This window comes from Zonotrichia leucophrys, chromosome 5, assembly GCF_028769735.1.
Source record: "Zonotrichia leucophrys gambelii isolate GWCS_2022_RI chromosome 5, RI_Zleu_2.0, whole genome shotgun sequence".
Taxonomy (NCBI): domain Eukaryota; kingdom Metazoa; phylum Chordata; class Aves; order Passeriformes; family Passerellidae; genus Zonotrichia; species Zonotrichia leucophrys.
The window spans coordinates 24,867,844-24,885,274 of NC_088175.1; the positions used below are offsets into that span (position 1 = coordinate 24,867,844).

The 17,431-nt window shown below is 36.9% G+C and overlaps 1 long non-coding RNA gene across 2 annotated transcripts in view; it reads left to right on the forward strand.

The window, feature by feature from the left end:
• Window positions 1-8,308, forward strand: part of LOC135448221 (uncharacterized) — a 260,215-nt gene extending 251,907 nt beyond the window's left edge. Inside the window, exon 6 of one of the 2 annotated variants that reach the window (XR_010440413.1) lies at window positions 7,560-8,308. This is a non-coding gene — a long non-coding RNA (uncharacterized LOC135448221). Of the gene's footprint in view, window positions 1-4,025; window positions 4,060-7,559 lie in introns of those variants that run through there. The other variant, XR_010440414.1, reaches the window with a different exon arrangement.
• Window positions 8,309-17,431: the final 9,123 nt, after the last annotated feature.

Sequence of the window (17,431 nt, forward strand, 5' to 3'; positions counted from 1 at the left end):
ACTGGCCTGATACTGGAGCAAAACTTTTCTGATAGTCTTATCAGTCATGGTAAGAGCTGGCCTGAATCATTTGTATTTCATTTGTGTGCCATAACATCCAAGGACAGTAATCAACGAAAAGGATTTTGTTGTGCTAGACATCATTCTAGCATGGGACAAACGTGTAAAATGTTCTTTTCCAGACTGGGATTCCTTTTGTTCCAAATTGTGATACACTGGCAAGTGATAAATCAACACAAACATACCACAGCCCTCATTAGCATATAACATTTCATTTTTAGGATGATCTACAGCCCTAAAATGGAATAAATAGAAATAGAATACATAGGTAAATGAATGCTTTATATCCATAGAAGTCTTACAAGCATTTAAAAAAGAAGACCCAAACCATACATACCACATTGAACCCATGTTACTATTAGCATTCTCTCTAGAGTCAAACCTATCACAGCAACATTAAACATTCATTAAACATGCGTGTTTCCATGCATGTCATGAGGTTATAGCCCAAATATAGCATTGTGCTGGGAGGCAGAAGGCAGAGGTTCTCTAACTAGGTGCTATCCTTCTGAGGCCTTTTGTCAGAGGAGGAGAAATTGGCTAGAGTGATCCTGTGGTAGATAATGTCATTTCAAACTGAGATGGCTTCCTGAGAAAGCAGGCAGTTTTTGTAAGAGCTGTTAGAGGGGCACAAAGGGGCTGAAAAAGAAAGCGAAGGTAACAGTGCATTCATGACCACTGCCTGCTTAGTAGAGAGGCTGAGTCAGCCATTGTCATGTCTGCTGAAAATGAACCTCATGGCCCTTCCCCACATCATTCATCCAGCTGGAGACAAAATCTTTTCCCAGAAAAGGAAAGACACAGAGTTCAGGCAATATGCTGATGACAGAACAGAGCAAGTGAAGAGGCGGACTCAGTGATAGCTCATCCAGAGCTTTCTCTGTTTTCTCCTTTTCTTCTTAATATCATTCTGAAAGGAGACCACAGACATGGCAGTTTGCATGGTTTAGCTCTGCATGAGAAATTGTAGGCTCTTTGATTCTGTTACATAAACCAAACCATATGTTGGTGAAAGTAGTAAGAAAGGGAGGGAAGGCACCATAGAAGGCAGGCCAGACTGGCTCAGCAGTGTGCAATCCCTGAAAAACTTGCATCTAAACTGGCAGAAAATCATACATTAATCTGCAAACCTCTGTCACTATGAGGTCTAAAAAGCAACTTATTCTGTCTCAAATATAACATAATTCAAGGTCTAAAATAAATAGATTTGGTAGATTATCAACCACAAATATTTATATATACATTAGTCTGGTCTGCCAAAATAGCAGGAAATTGTATATGATGAAAATCATTTTATAGGTAGACAAAATTAGTTCTGTGGTGCAGTGTTGCCATAATTACCCTTTATGGCAGTGGAAGTGCTGTTTAGGTAATTGGCAGTAAGGAATAAATACCCGATAGTCTTAAGCTAAAAACAAGTTTTTCAAAGAGAAGTGCCTCACTGGATACTGCCAATGCCAGTAACATTTGCTAAAATATTAAAATAATCTGTGCCAGACAGAAAGATCATCCAATGGAAAGCCTGTTTGGACATAATACAAGAGCTGCAATTCATATCTTGAATAAGAATCAGAAATTAATTTTCATTCTGAAGCATTTTGCAAATTAGTCTCTAGCTATTCAGCTAGAAAACACCAAATGTTCTGTTCCTTGACATAAATAGCTTTGTATTATTGAAATTGAAATTTACTTATATTGATTGTTACCTTAATAACCAGTAACTTAAGAAAATAGCTAAATTGTTAAAACTAAGGGGACAATTCTGTTTGTGCAGTGATGGGTAAATAAGAAGCAGGACAACAAATATAAGAACCACACTGGCCTTTGCAAGTGGAAGATATTTAATTCACAAAATCACAGAACAACACAGGTTGGAAGGGATCTCAGGGATCTTCTGGTCTAACACCTCACAGGAAACAGTCTAGATGAGACCATCTTGAAAACCTCTTTTGTTGGGAACTCTACCATGTCCCTACTGATGTTGTTCAGGGAATGATTGTTATCACTATAAAATTTTTCTTATATTGAGATGAAACCTCTCTACATGCAGCTTGTACCCATTGTGCCCAGTCTTCTCCTCTGTCCTCTTTGTAGCTGTCCTTTACATTCTAGGATACTGTGATGAGGTGTCCCCAAACTTTCTGTGCTCCAGGGTGAGGTGATGCAGCTCCTTCAGTCTTTCCTCAGAGGACAGGTTCTACAGCCTTTGGTCACCTTCATGGACTCCTTTGGACCCTTTCCAGTCTGTCCATATCTGTCTTGAATTGTGGCGACCAGGACTGGATGCAGAACCCCCAGAGCAGCATGAAAAGTAGAGTGGGAACAAAAAGTTGGCAATTTTAGAAATTTGCATCATCATTGCAGAGGATTTAACTGGGACACAAAACACATGGAGTTCAGTATAGATGTGGACATATTGATAGCTCCTAGCTTCCTCCCTTTCTTTTCAAAGTCAGAAGGTTCATAAACAGACTTAGTTACATTCTTTTTCAAACACAGGACAACTGCTCAGGGTCGTTTGAATGAACTTGTTCATCAAAATGCATCTTCACAATGCAGGGAAGCAAAGACGTCTCACAGGTGCCTTCATGACAGGCACAAATAGATTACCTGTGTTGCCTAACACACAATTTACACTTGCTTGATTTGATTATAAATTTAAAAAATCTTTTGTACTTTACCAGTAAGAGTAAAATTAATTCTCTCTTGCATCTTTTCCTGAAATGTAAATTTCTAATTTGGACTTTTGCATATTAGGGCTTTTTTATTATTATGTCTTGCTTTTACTAGCTTTAAAATGCTGCCATTCACCAAACTTGGAAATTATCACAACAATCTAAACTTTCACATAGTAAAAATATTTATGCCCTGAGGCACAAAATATTTTGTCATTTGTTCAAAATCTCATTTAAATGATAAATATGATCAGCATTTAATCATTTCTTTAGAAAATAACATTAAGACATGCCAAATTTTCAATGAACTTATTCATACTGATTCTAATAAGCTGAACAACTTGTTTTGGCTGCAGCTATCTTTTTTCCATATGGAAGTGCTTCTACTAGCTTTCTTCCAGATTATGTGGTTGAGAGGAGGATGTGGAGAAAAGTCCTATGTTGTTTTTTGTGGCACAAATTCATTTTGAGGACTGAAACATGCAGTGTAAATTGCTCTCAGTAAGCCTGCACCCCGAGGGCATGTTTTGGCACTATCACAACTGAATCTGTACCTTAACAATCTGTGTCGAAATTCATGAAGCATTATAGCAGGTTTAAGGATGCAGACAGTTTACACTGAGCATGTGTCTGCAGAGACAGCATGCACCTCCTCTTAGGTGCACTGCACTACTGCCTCTTCTGCAGTGGCAATTTTAGCATGTTTAGGATGGAAGACGAAGGTGATGCTACAGCAAAGAGACCACACAGAGCAGTGGAATGAAAAGAAAAATTACTACCAAAGAAAGAAAAAGCTTGTTTTCTAATTACTTAAATGAAGAGGAAAAAATAACTTCTACATCAAGTAAAAATAAAATTATTACCAAGAGGTGCAATATTGCAAGCAGAATTTAAGTCCTTCTAAGGCTCAGCTCTCGAAAATTAGTATTCCTTACTTCCGCATAGTTTTAAGTACAAATTTTTGCAATGCATTTTGTACTAAACCAGGGATATTATTGTGCACTCAGCTGGCAGCCTGAATGAGAACTGTGCTACTGTCTGTTCTCACCTTCCATCCAGGATATTGGTCCTCCCTTCACAGACTCAATGCACAATGAAGAAATTAGGACAGGAAATTTCCAATAAGAAAAATTTATTGTTGAACAAAGACTTTTCTATCCTATATGATGACATTTGCACAGTCCTCAGAAGAAATTGAGATTTAAGTTGGTAAGACAAAAGGTAAATAATTTGCTTCCATAGCCATCCTGGAATAGAGCATTACTGTGTCACCTCCTGTTCTTTTCTTAGGATTTTGAATTATCAACTGTCACACTATAAGGAGCAGAGTAAGCACCAGTAAATGAAGGAGATCATCTGGAAAAGGCCAATGCTAAGCATAATAAATCATTATGGAACAGAGAACTGTAAGGAATAGAACATCTTCCAGATGACCATGCTTTCTCTGGTATGCACAAATTTCTGACACATACATAGCAAAAATAGTTGTGGAACTAGATAAGAGAAGAAGGCAATGAAGTGGTGAAAATAATTTCCTAAATTTCCCAAGATATCTCCACAGATATTGTCATTGTGATAATAGTTATCTCAATGTATGGAATCATCCAGATTACACTGTATAATCATTTTAACACAATGGATACAAAAATGAAGTAATTTTCAAGAACTGGAACAGACTTATTAAAACTTTATATGTATTGAGCCACAAAATTGAATATGAAAGAAATAGAAAAAATTAACAACAGACACAAAACCCAGTGTACTGAAGGAATAAACTTTTACAGACAAGAAGAAAAAGCAAAGAAAAAAAAAGGACAAACCACCCTTGCTAAAAATTAATTTTTTTAAGTATTTTTCATGTGCATCACATTAAATTATACTTAACAGAATAGCATTCATATGTGTATATGAAACAGAAATAGCTCTGTAACTAATGGTGGTAGAAGTGCAAAATCTTCAAAGACTAAGAACAATTTCTTAAACATTTGAAAGCTAGCAAAAGCTTATCTTAGATATTTTGAGTTACTTCCAGATCTGTAACACTGATCAGGAGATCTCTGAAGGGCTGCTTCTCTTGTGAGAATGTCATACTCTCTTTTCGGTCAGCTTAAAACACTGGGGTGGTTTTTTGAATGTCTCAGTTGCTGTCCTGAACTCATGAATCTGGAAAAGTCAGTGGACAAAGCTCTCCTACTGACTTTAGTAGGAGGAACTGAGATCTTCTAACAAGTATTTTAGGAAAGTTCTATGTATTGTGAGAATGTTTTTAAGGTATTTTAGCACTCTTTATAGGATTGGCTTGTCTCTTCAGGTTTGAGTTATTTTCCAAAGATACAAGAGGCACAGGACTTTCCACTTGATGTAGGTCCCAGTCCACCCAAAGCTGGCTAGTGTTTTGCCAATTTTCAAGCAGGATAAGGATGACCCTAGAAACTACAGGCCTCGTCGGTGTCATTTCAACAGTTGGTAAAATAATGGGAGATATTGAGAAACACCTGAAGGGCAATGCAGTTTTCAGTCACAGCCAGGACAGCTTCACCAGGGAAAAGTCCTGCTTGTCAAGTCTGATTTTCTTTTACAGTAACCCAGCTAGGTAACCCCTCGTGGTTGATTTAGGACAGCCAGTAGATGTAGTTTTCTGGATTCCAATAAAGCTGTTGATACTGTGTCTCACAGTATCCTTCTGGAAAAAATGTCCAGCACACAGCCATCATGGGATCGGTGAGCAACTGGTTCATGGATCAGATGTAAAGGGTTACAGTGAAGGAAGGGACATCAGACTGGTGACCTGTCACTAGGGGGGTTCTGTCCTAGGCCCTGTGCTCTTGAATATCTTCATTAATGGCGTGGATGCAGGCCTAGAAGGGATGCTAAGTTTGCAGGTTCTAAATTGGGAGGAGCTGTTGACTAATTCAAAGGCAGAGAGCCCCTGTAGTGAGACCTAAACAAATTAGAGGGCTGGGCAATCACCAACCATGTGAAATTTAACAATGAAGTGCCAGATTCTGCACCTGGAATGGGACAATCCTGGAGGTACATACTGACTGGGGAGTGAAACTCTGGAAAGCAGTACCATGGCAAGGGACCTGTTGGTCCTGGTCTGTGGCAAGCTGAACATGAGTTAGCAGTGCCCTGGCAGCCAGGAGGGCCAGCCATCTCCTAGGGCTCATCAGGCTCAGCATCACCAGCTGGGCAAGGGAGGAGATTTTCCCACTCTCCTCTGCTCACCTTGAGTCCTGTGTTCTTTCCCTTTCCTCTTTAAGGTCAGAAAAATAGCACAGAAAAATCTGTTTATATTGTTTGTGCAATAAAAAGTACACCTACTAGAACTCACAAGTAAATGGATAATTTAGAGAAAAAAGAAATTTCAAATATCATGATCAAATATACTAAATTCCTGAAGCCATTTTTCTAAGAACATTTCTCTGTTTCCTTTTAAAATCTTTCATTCAGTAAAATAGGGGATGAATTTCTTGTAGGGAACTTGGCAAATACATAAGTATTATATGTCATTTTATGGCATAGGTCTTACTTTCTTCAAATAGGATGTCAGGCACAGCTTAGACTGTATGAGCTGAGCTGTCTGCAGCTATGATACAGAAGCAGATTCGGGCAGAATATGCACAGCTGAACCAGTATGTATTTCCAATCCAGCAGAGCTGTGGCTGAATGCCAAAGAGGCAAAAAACATCAAAGCATTTTACAAGTATAGTGAGGTGAATGATAATGATTTACAACAGTGTTTTTCCCACTATAGCCCAGGAGACAGCCCAGTCTCTACAAGCAGCAGGACTCAGCAGGGCCCAAGGAACGCCTCAGGTGGTGCCTCCTGTTGGCTGTTTTGGAATGGGCTATGCTGGTGACGGATACATCAGAGATGACCTGTTATGGGCTAACCCCAGCAGGCAGCTAAGGACCACACAGCTGTTTGCTCACTCTTCCCAAGAGTGATGGGGAGAGACCTGGAAGGACAAAAGTGAGAAACCTCATGGACTGACGTAAAGACAGTGTCCTAGGAACAGCAAAAGCCATGCATGCAAGCAAAGCAAAACAAGGAATAGTTCATTGGTTCCCATGTCCAGGCAGGTGTTCAGCCATTCCTAGGAAAGCAGAGCTCCAGGAAATGTAACCACCACTTGAAAAACCAAACACCACCACTTCAGACATTTTTCCTTATTTCTGCCAAATTCCATTGTGCATCATGTCATGAAGTATGGAACATCCTTTTGGTCACTGGGGTCAGCGGTCTTGGCTTGTCCCCTGCCAAAAACTTGTGTACCCCCAGTCTACTCACTGGCAGGGAAGTGTGAGAAACACAAAAGACCTGAGTGCTGTGCAAGTGCTGCTCAACAATAGCTGAAACATCCCCATCTTATCAACACTGCTTCGGTCAAAATCCAAAGCACAGCACTACATGATCTGTTACAAGTAAAATTGAAACTAATTTACTAAAACTTAGTAAATTAAAATATTTAATTAAACTTAACTCTATGCCAGCACATATCCCCAGTTTTCAAAGGTAATTCACCCAGAGGAGTTTTCTTGTGGGTCCAAATTAAGGCAAGATCACTTGTCAACTACAGTTTGAAGTAAAACAGATTTTTGAGAATTTATTGCAAATTAATATATATATTTTTGGACTGGGTCTTGGGAAACAAGAAAAACCCAAACCCAAAACCAACAGCAAAAGGAAACAAACACTTATACATTTAGTGAAAACACCTTTGTTCCCTCTTTTCTTGCCTCAACTTTACTAACATGCTCAGCTTCTCTTCAAGTATCTCTCCTCACCATCATAATCTCAGCCTCAATTTTTCATCACAGGCACCTATCTTCTGGCACTTGATCCCTCCACAGGCTACACTCAGTCCCTTCAGCAAGACGGTCAGCAGTGTACAATCAGGACAGAGGAGTTTCATTCTGCTGCTGCTTCCATCCCACTTTTTTCTCATGCTCCAGTGTGGGTCCTGCACAGTCTGCATTCCCTTCAGGGAATTCTGTGTTCCAGTGTGCTCATCCATGGACATCATTCCCTTTGGGGATCTATCTGTGCCAAAAGCCTGGATGATGGACTCAGCCTTGGCTTGCAGTAGTCCTGTTGTGGAGCTGTCTGGAGCCAGCAGTGTCCAGCACGATCCTACAGCAGCCAGCCCTGAAATCCTCAGTCCCTCCCAGAACCTGGCCATCCACACCCGTACAGTTATGTGCCACACGCTGTGTGGTTTGTCCACTCCTGTTTGCTGGTTTCCCTTAGCCCAAATAGACAGGGGAAAGAGAAATGCTCTTCAACACTTCTGAACCTCATCAGGAACCGGACAGTCCAGAATCATGATTATTCTCTTTCACCGTTTCCAAATGTAATATCCATGTATGGAAATTTCACCTAGAAACCATAGTGTTCCTGTAGGGAAAATTCCAACCCATCTGACATGCCACTGTATTTTCTCATATCTTTAACCTGTCATAACTGCAATAAAAAACAATTTTCTCTGAAGGTTTCGAGGCTTCCCTGCACCATTAGTCTAATGCTGTAAAACTCTGCTTAGTTTTACTATTGGCATTATCATAAACAATGTCACATCTCAGAGCATTCCAAATTCAAATCAGGGACTTATAAGAATGTTCTTATAATGTGAAGTAATGAAAAAGTCTTCCAAGCAACCCTGACTTTAACACGCTGAATCACAGTTATCCAAATATCTGGACTTTTGAGATTCTGCCATCAATAAAAGCTTATTTCTGTAACACCTCTGATGTTGATTCTTGGTTATTCAAATATATGTCTAAATTGCTACTGAGTTGCCATGCCTTGTATGCATTTTTTTTATTAAATCTTATTTTTAGAGGAATATACTTCTATTATAATATAGATAAAGGCCAATCAAAATTTTTGAGGACAGGAAGTACTATTCCAAATCAAAGACACAATATTGTTTCTTGATTCCAAATATTAGAAATTTCTCACTCTGCATTTTCTTTCATGTCTGACCTTTCTAGGAAATCAGAGGATATTTCTTTATAAATAAATAAATCAAACACTCTGATGCAACAATTTTTGTATTATTCCCAGAACAGGTTTCCTCTGAGAATAATGTTCATAGTCTGTACACAGTCCTGTCTGACAAGGTCATAAATAGAAAAGTTCTACTTTATGTAAATAAAGAAGAACTCCATTTCGTGGTTGACTCTGATATTTAAAATACACAGAAGGAAAAGTACTCAAAAGTTCTGTTTCTATACTGATCACATTCTCATACACACGTAATTTAAGTCACAATTAGACTTAATATGCAGATACAGTTTAAGCTTAATATAAGCACACAATCTGGGGAGGCAGAAGAGAACGCACCTTTTTTGGTTACCAGTGTTTGCTATTGAGAAAGTGATACAAATTACTTTTATGTGACACTATGAAAGCAAACAAATGTATCAACTTGCAAATTACTAAAAACAAAAATTGATAAAATTGCAAAACACAATATTGTCTTCTAATACAGACTTCCCAGCCTCAAAGGGAGGACACAATACAAGAATAGGCATATGATCATTTTAGGTTTGGAAATAACAGGGCACAGTTCTGCTCTTTCCTCACAGTTCTTTTTAGATTACAGGGCAGCTGCAAAAGGCAGAATTTTCAAAACTATCTAGTGAGCTTTGCCTGTTCAGCTAGAGTTTCCTGATGTTATCAGGCTTCATATTACAGTGATGTCAGAAAACCAAGTCCTTGAGAAGTATCTCAGCTACTGAAATACTCCATATCTATCACTCAAGAATACATACTTCAGATCATTATCATGTGAATAGTGTTAATTCCCTTTTTTCCTGCTTGTCAGTGCCATATTCCTAGTCTATAAACTCCTTGGAGAGAAGTTATTTCTTACTGTATATTTTGCACAGTTCTTGAAACAGTGGGACCCTGACCTTGCCTCGGTTTTGGCTTTCTTCAATATGATTAATTACAATTAACAGTTGGAACAATAATAGAAGCACTTTGATGCTCCATTTAAGACAGATAGGCATTTTAATTTGGATTTGTAATGTGGGGTTTGATCAGTTAATAAGTAATCTACAAAAATCCATCTGGAGAATAAAATAAATTGGTTCCACATTTCTTCTGTCACATAAAATTGCTGTCATATGAAAAACGGTCCACACTTGTGTTAATTTCTGATCTGGCATAAGGCACCGTTGGTAAGTCTTAATGATGGCATCTGAGAATTTTATACTATGAGAGCACTAAGTTAAGACATTTGTGAGCTCTGAACCATAGAAAGGTACTCAAAAATTAATGTCATTTTATGCACTTCATATCCTGGATTCCTTTGAAATAACCATTCAAAAATAAATATTTTTATTCAATAATAGACAAAGCCATTGTAAGATGTATATTTTATCATCTGTTATAATGGCAATAAAATCTGCATTAGTCTGAGGAAATATATACTACTAAGAACTTCCTAGGAATCATGGCATCTGCTCTGACTTCCTCCAAAAATATTTTGTGTGAAAAATCTTAAACATTTTTAGAAAGAATAGGACAAAATATGCAAATATTACAGTCTGTTCACCTATACATACTGTGTATTTAATAGACGTGGAATTTAACTTTGCCTCATGGGATTTTGTACCACTGAGTTCAATGAGAACAACTTTGTGATATCACAAAGACATATCATTGTATGAGATATCTTGATTAACTAATTAGCTTAGTAATAACTTTGACCGCAACATCGAGGAAAAGGAAAAAAGTCAGAGGCATATAACCATGAGAAATGCCCATATAGAGAAATTCCTTCCATGTTACATTCTGTACTGTATCAATAAATCACAGTAATTTATAAGCAGGAGTATCTCAATCTCCAATGTAATTTCTTTTAAAATGATAACTACAGGTAAACAAGACAAACCAGTCTTTACTTTCCAGGAACATTTATTGCAAATAATGAGGCTTCAAAAAATAATCAAGTCTCCTAAAGAAGTCGACAAATTTATTTGGCAAAGTAAACATGCTAAATTAAAGAATATTTTCCCTATGTAAGAAACAAGTTCAAAGTGTTGCTTACAGTAGCCAGTAAAAGGACATGATTCTTAACACACATTTTCTGTGAGTTACCTCTAATAAAATATTAACACTGCAGCTCATTGCTGCATCTTGTCATCATCCATTACAATATTCATCTCAATACTTTAAATCCACATTTTTCAAGCTATCTTCTACAGAGGGTTTTGCTGTGATATCTCATCAAAACCAAAAAAGAAAGAGCTAAATGCATGTTATGGTTTGTCTGTATGACTCCAGCTCAAATAAAATGTCATTGTAGATTGTACAAATCACTATGAACAAATGCAGTCTTCTAGCCTGGTGTAAAACATCCTCAGATAAGACTCTAAGACTATCAAATGCAGCTTTGGGACACGCTTTTGTCCCCTTCATCTTTAAGCTCATAGCTCAATCCAATTATCCACAATTTAGACTCTGCCAGCGATTTGTGTACACTTGTGTTGCAGGGGAGGATTTTTTTGTATGACTCAAGTGTAAAACTTCAGCTTACAAGCCAAAAACATCTTCAAAAGAAACCCATGAAATGAAACAGTAAAAGCATGTGACAGGGCTGTATAATCCAAAAAAAATTACAAGCCCCCACTTTCTAATCATAAAGAAAAATTAATCTCAATACCTTATTTTAAATTAAATCTTCAAAGCACAATTTCCTTATTTTGTTCATCAAAGAAAAATAAAAATAAAAAGAAAAGGATTGTATGTAAAATTTTTCATTCAAATACATCAGGGCTGAGGGATATTTGAGGTAGAGTGACATGAAGTTTGGAATTCCAAGACAGAAACCTCTAGGACTTAAAAAAGTCAGTATTTTCCCAAAAGTTAAGTACTTGTTTATGCATTATTTTTTGACATTATTTACACATACAGTGGAGATAAAACCACAGAATCAGATCTTTGGTTCTATCCCACTAAAGCTTTCTAGAATATTTGTCTTGTCCTCTGGATATTAACATTTTCAGATTTCATTAAACATATTATAACAAGAAATTATTCTGGCAGCTGAGGATTAAGTGACCAAGAATCTTTCTCTAGCCCTCTGTATATTCTAAAGGTCCACACAAAGTGAGAAGGCCGAGTGAGTTTCTGTTCATTAGATTTTGTGTGAGGATTCCTCAAACTACACTGGCCTTAAATATCTGCAGAGCACCATTAGAACAAGACTGTTTTGTTTACCTCTGGAATCCTTTTGAAATTAATTACAGCTTCTGACTTGCCACATGATTTTAGTCCCATGGTACCCCAAGCATTTTGAAGTCACATTTATTCTAATATTTTATTTGATGGAAAAAAATATCCTAAGAGATATCAGAGGATTTTCTACTAGCAATTATTCTACTTTTCAGTATAATGTGTCTGAGTAGAGGTTTGGACCTCATTTTGAGATAGAAATTATGTACAAGATTTTATTAATAACATTTAATCACGCAGAAGATTTGAATACATAGGCAGCAAAAGGAGATTTTTACTAAAAAAATCAAATTTCAACTAAAGTACTAAGTTATTTGGTAAGACAGCACTTGAAGGCTAAATGACTTTGTCAGGATCATCTATGCAAAAGAAATAAAATTAATGGACTTCAGCAGTAATATCTTAGCATTCTATTACTACTTCAGGGAAAAAATGCAACTCCATCTAGGAAAAGGGACCCAACAAAGATCAGAGTGACGCACTAACTTCTGGCTGATGTTAGAGTATAGCAAAGCTGTTAAAAACTGTATATTAGACTACACAGGTGTACAGTATATCAAACAGCCTTTACCCCTGTGCTGGACTCCACAAGAAGGACACCTTATGCAAAAGTGTTTAAATCACAAATCACAGTGACAAAATCCCAGCACACATCGTATGATACTTGAATGTTTTCTGTTCCACTGATCTGTTTATGTGGGGTAACAGGCCTGTTTCTATTAGAATCATTTCAGAATTTAACATCTCACAGTGCATGACAAAACCACAGTGTTTTAGAGTAAAAATTTGGACTAATACTTATTTTAGTAAAATTAATTGTGTTCGGTGTGACATCTATTAAAATGATAGGCTATACTCATCCATTAAATTAAAGAACTCATAGTCCTAAATCCTGAAAACATAACAAGCAAACATAATACATGCACAGCCTTCAGACCCAAGAGAAAATGTGGTACCTCAACACAACAGAAATATCCCAATCATTCTCCCAGCTGGGTGCCTCCCATCAAATTGTTATACTTTTACCCTCCCTGAGTTACCATTGTGAAATGATTTCATGACTTATCAAGTCATGGTCATGCATGTTTGCCAGCTTTCAGATACGTAGTACAAATGTTAATTATAACCATTGCAAATGATGCATCTTCCCAGTGCTTCAGATTCAGTGAGTTAACCTTAAATGCAAGGCAAATTTAAAGATGAACAATTTACTTAGATAAAGGAAAACAGAAAATATAATTAATCATTTGCCTATCCTTCAACCCTAGTTTACAAAACCATGGTGCAACTTTATTGAGCTCAAAATTGAAGGGTGACAAGGTTAATGCATAGCTTTAGACCTCATGGTTTCATTAGCAAACACATTACAGACTGCAAAGCTGAACTGACAGTAATGCTAGGCCCAAACAAAGTAAATAATTATTGGCTTGGCAAATGAGGAAGCACTTGCAGAGTTTGTTTACATTTAGGTTTTGGAAAATTCATGTTGGCAACAAGTCAAATACAGTTTGACTAGTAACTGACAATTGCTCGCAGATGCAGCTGGAAGAACAACAAAAGAATGAATTTATGGTTCTTTCTCCCCTGCATTTTTCCCCTTTGTTGTCTTTTTTCTTGTGCTGTTTCTTCTTTCTCTTTTTTCTCTCTCTTTTTTTTTTCCCCTTTTTTTCCTTACCATTTTGGATCAATAACAAACTTGTAGCCACAAAGATAAGTGGGTTTTCATGGCAGATGGGCCTTGGAATGTATAAAAATCTCATGTTGCATTTTGTCTTTTGGCCACATATTGGAAAAGACACAGCTGTGCTCAAGCTGTACTCATAAAAGCCTTGCTCCCTGACAAAATGTATGAGTGCCTTCAATTCTTGTGGCTCTGCACTGGATTTTCAGGAGAAATACATCACTTCAGCACTGGTGCAGTTAACAAACTTTATCAGGTTCCAGAGGTATGGAATTATGCCTCACCTCAATTCATTGTTTGGTTACAGAGAATACATTGCTGAAATTCAATTAATAAGGCAACCCATGAAAACTAAAATAATTCAATATCCTGTAGCTGATGTAGAAAAACTGTGAAACTGCAGTTCTATTCCCAATATTTTATACAGAATGCAAATATTGTAAACAAATAGTATTTTCAACATTTTCATATGCAGTAGTCTCACAGGATAAAGAGTCAGAAAGAATCAAGCATTAAAAAAGAAAGTTCACATAGAATCAGAAAATTATGTAAGATATAGTCAACAAACTATATACAGTACAGGATTATTCACTTAACAAAAATTTGCAGCAGAAAACAGCTGTAATTGCTAAAGCTCTTTTCCTGCCAGAGTAAGCTAAAAGAGTTTGGTCAGTTCTTGTCAGATCAGCTCATGTAAGCGTATTTCATGTAGGAAAACTCAGATTTCTAGTCTGATCAACAGAAACCTATTTTATCTTCCCCAGCTTAGTGGACTACCAAACTCAAGTCTCATTAATCCATCCTTCTGAAAACTAGTAACACAACCAAAACATTTTGAAAACAATCATCCAAACTAAAACCAGAAACTTTAGTGATCATTTGTGTATTTTGCAGTTGTTTGCAATGCACTGTTTATATTATGCTAATGTCTCTACATTTTTATAATTTTGAAAATAATAAGAACACAAACTTTGATAAATTACATTTTTGCATTTCACAGAGCAACTATAATATTACATAATAGTTTTGAATGCTCATTGCATTTTTCTTAGGAAAAAAGAATGAGCAGGAACTGTCCTCCTTGAAGAATTATCAGGCCAGGATATACTAGGCATAAATACTCCACCAAGATCTTGAGTAGATGACAGGAATTTCTCAGCTTGCTAATTTTCACTGATTAAGGATCAAAAAGGTCCATATGTGCTGTCTTTCCAAGTATCCTCTGAAGATACAGAGGTATTTGTGCTTAACTGATCTTTCTTTATTCTCTGTGCAGGAAAGAGTGTGTATGAACAAAGACAAAATATCTGTTGAAGGCCACAACAGATAAGCATTCTCAATTGAAATAAATGAAGTTATTCAGTAAAATTGAGCATTGTTAATTGAGATCATCATCACAAATTTTTCTGGTAAAATATTGGAAGTGAGATAAAAAAGATTTAGAGAGATTAAATTCTCAATAGACACAGAAAAAAGACTATTTGTAAATACAAATCTAACAAGGGAAAAATCCATAACAAGAAAAAATAGTGTGAAAATGGCACGGTAGAAAGTACCTCCAGTGGGTGTATAAACAGAGAGCAATATTGATTAAGGTGTATTCTAATCAATACACAGATGCTTCAATGCTTTACATGCAGTGGCTTGGACGACCTGAGGAGAACATTGTTCCACTGAGTGCAAAGGTTAGATACCTATGCTCTAGCAACTGTGGAGATCTGATACTGTCTAATTATTATGGGGAATCAGATTCTTACACAAAATGCCAAAATCTGTAAGCATCAAGGAGGTAGGCAACACTGGCAGAAATGCATTGTTTGTTTGATTTTAACATAAACATTTGACTAAGCCTTATATTGACACTTCAACAATAGGGCATTTATCACCTTAATCTAAGAAAGCATTCTCTAAATTAATCTCTGATTAAATTAGTGAACAGTAGAGATATTGGATAACTACACAGAAGTCTGAATTTCTTTGCACCATCATTTTTTTACACCATCATTACAAGCAGTGTATTTTATAAAAAATACATTGTTTTCCTTACTTTGTCAAAAGCCCATCAATATTGTTTGGATATGAAAAGGTTTGCCTTACTATGAGCACTTTATTGAGGAAAAAAAGCTCCTACAGTGTTCTGCTGATGCCCAAAAGAAAATTTCTGCATAGAATAAGTGACTGACTCAGTGAATGACACCTATCAGCTTTTCCTTTCCTCTTCCTTGGCAGAGGGAATGAGTTTGAAATAGCACCTTCTAAATCTGCACATTTCTTTAAAAACTTGTCTGCCACGAGCTAAATTGCCTTTGATAGTCTGCAAGTGCCTCTGCAGGTTTGATGGCAGTCAGCAGTTTGGCAGAAAGGCGATGCTGGTTTTCACAACCAGTGTCAATGTTCAGGAATTTGCAGCTGCCCTATTCTCTACAGACCAAAACTTGTTTGATCTCAGTCTCTACCATCTGCTGCTGCTATCTCATGACCAAACCAGAGGAGTCATTTCCCAAACTAAGTAATCATCATCTACAATAATACAGGTTTGGGTTGGTACACCCCAAGAGCATTTCAATCTTCCCAAAGGTCTGATATTGTACTAGACATAAAAAGGTTTTGTAGCTTATTCTTCTACACTGGCTTTATTTTTAGGAAGATGAAAATCGAAATGTCTTGGTATAAGCAAAAGCCTCCAGAGCTCTATCTGCTCTATATATAATCTGAACAGAGTTTAAAGTGGTCATCAATGTCACTACTGTATCACTTTGTGCTGTGCAGACTTCACTGGTTGAATTCAGTGGTAACCAGAGATGCTCAGCATCTCTTACTATCAGCCACATAAAAATACATCTTCTGAACAAGCTATGTATACAAATACATAGACCTGATAGAAATAAAAGATTGCCTCAATAATGTGCAATGTGTTACACTAATCCCTTCATGCGATGAATCTCCGCAAATATTAATAAACAACCTTGGGTGTGCCTCACAACACAATTTTTCATTTTTAGAATAGTTCTTAGCTTTTTTCCCAAATTGAAAAATATACACAAGAAATGCTTTTGAGTAAATCTGAGCAGTTTATATGTTCATCAGCAATTGATATTTGCAACCACATGGGAAACTATTTTTCAGGACTGCCATCTGATTTCGTAGACTTACCTGGAGATGTCAGATAAAAACACTGTATTAGAAGATCAAAACTCAAGGTGCAAGCTCCAACAGGCAAAAGACAATTAAGAATGACTAAAAGCAATAGCTCTGTCTTTGCTAATATAATGCTTCAGTCTAGTGTAACAAAATACTAACGAAAACATTGTCGTGGCACTGATAGACAGATTTCATATTTACTCTAGGATTATACTAACAATTATCACTGAGGTCCAGGCTGAACATGCCCTGAATAATCTGGAATGCCTGGCTGTCAGAATTTTTACATACCAGAAGACTTCCCTAACTAGAATAAAAAAAAAATTTAGAATGGTACAAGACTTGCTAATTGTTTTAATCCATTAGGATGGTCCTAGAGATATTGAACTCTGGGGCTGACTTTATACAAAGTATTGAGGCTTGGAGTAAAGCCCACTGATATAAGGGAAGTGCAGTGGAAATAAATGCTTTGCTCAAGGGAAAAAAGAATGACATTTGATCCCACTTCTCTGTTTCAAGGGCCCCACAAGGAGCATTTCCAAAACAGAGTTAGTAGAAAGGGTGCTTTTTATGGCTTGGTGAAATCCTGGTAGAGTTTATCTGCGATTAGTTCATTTTAAGATA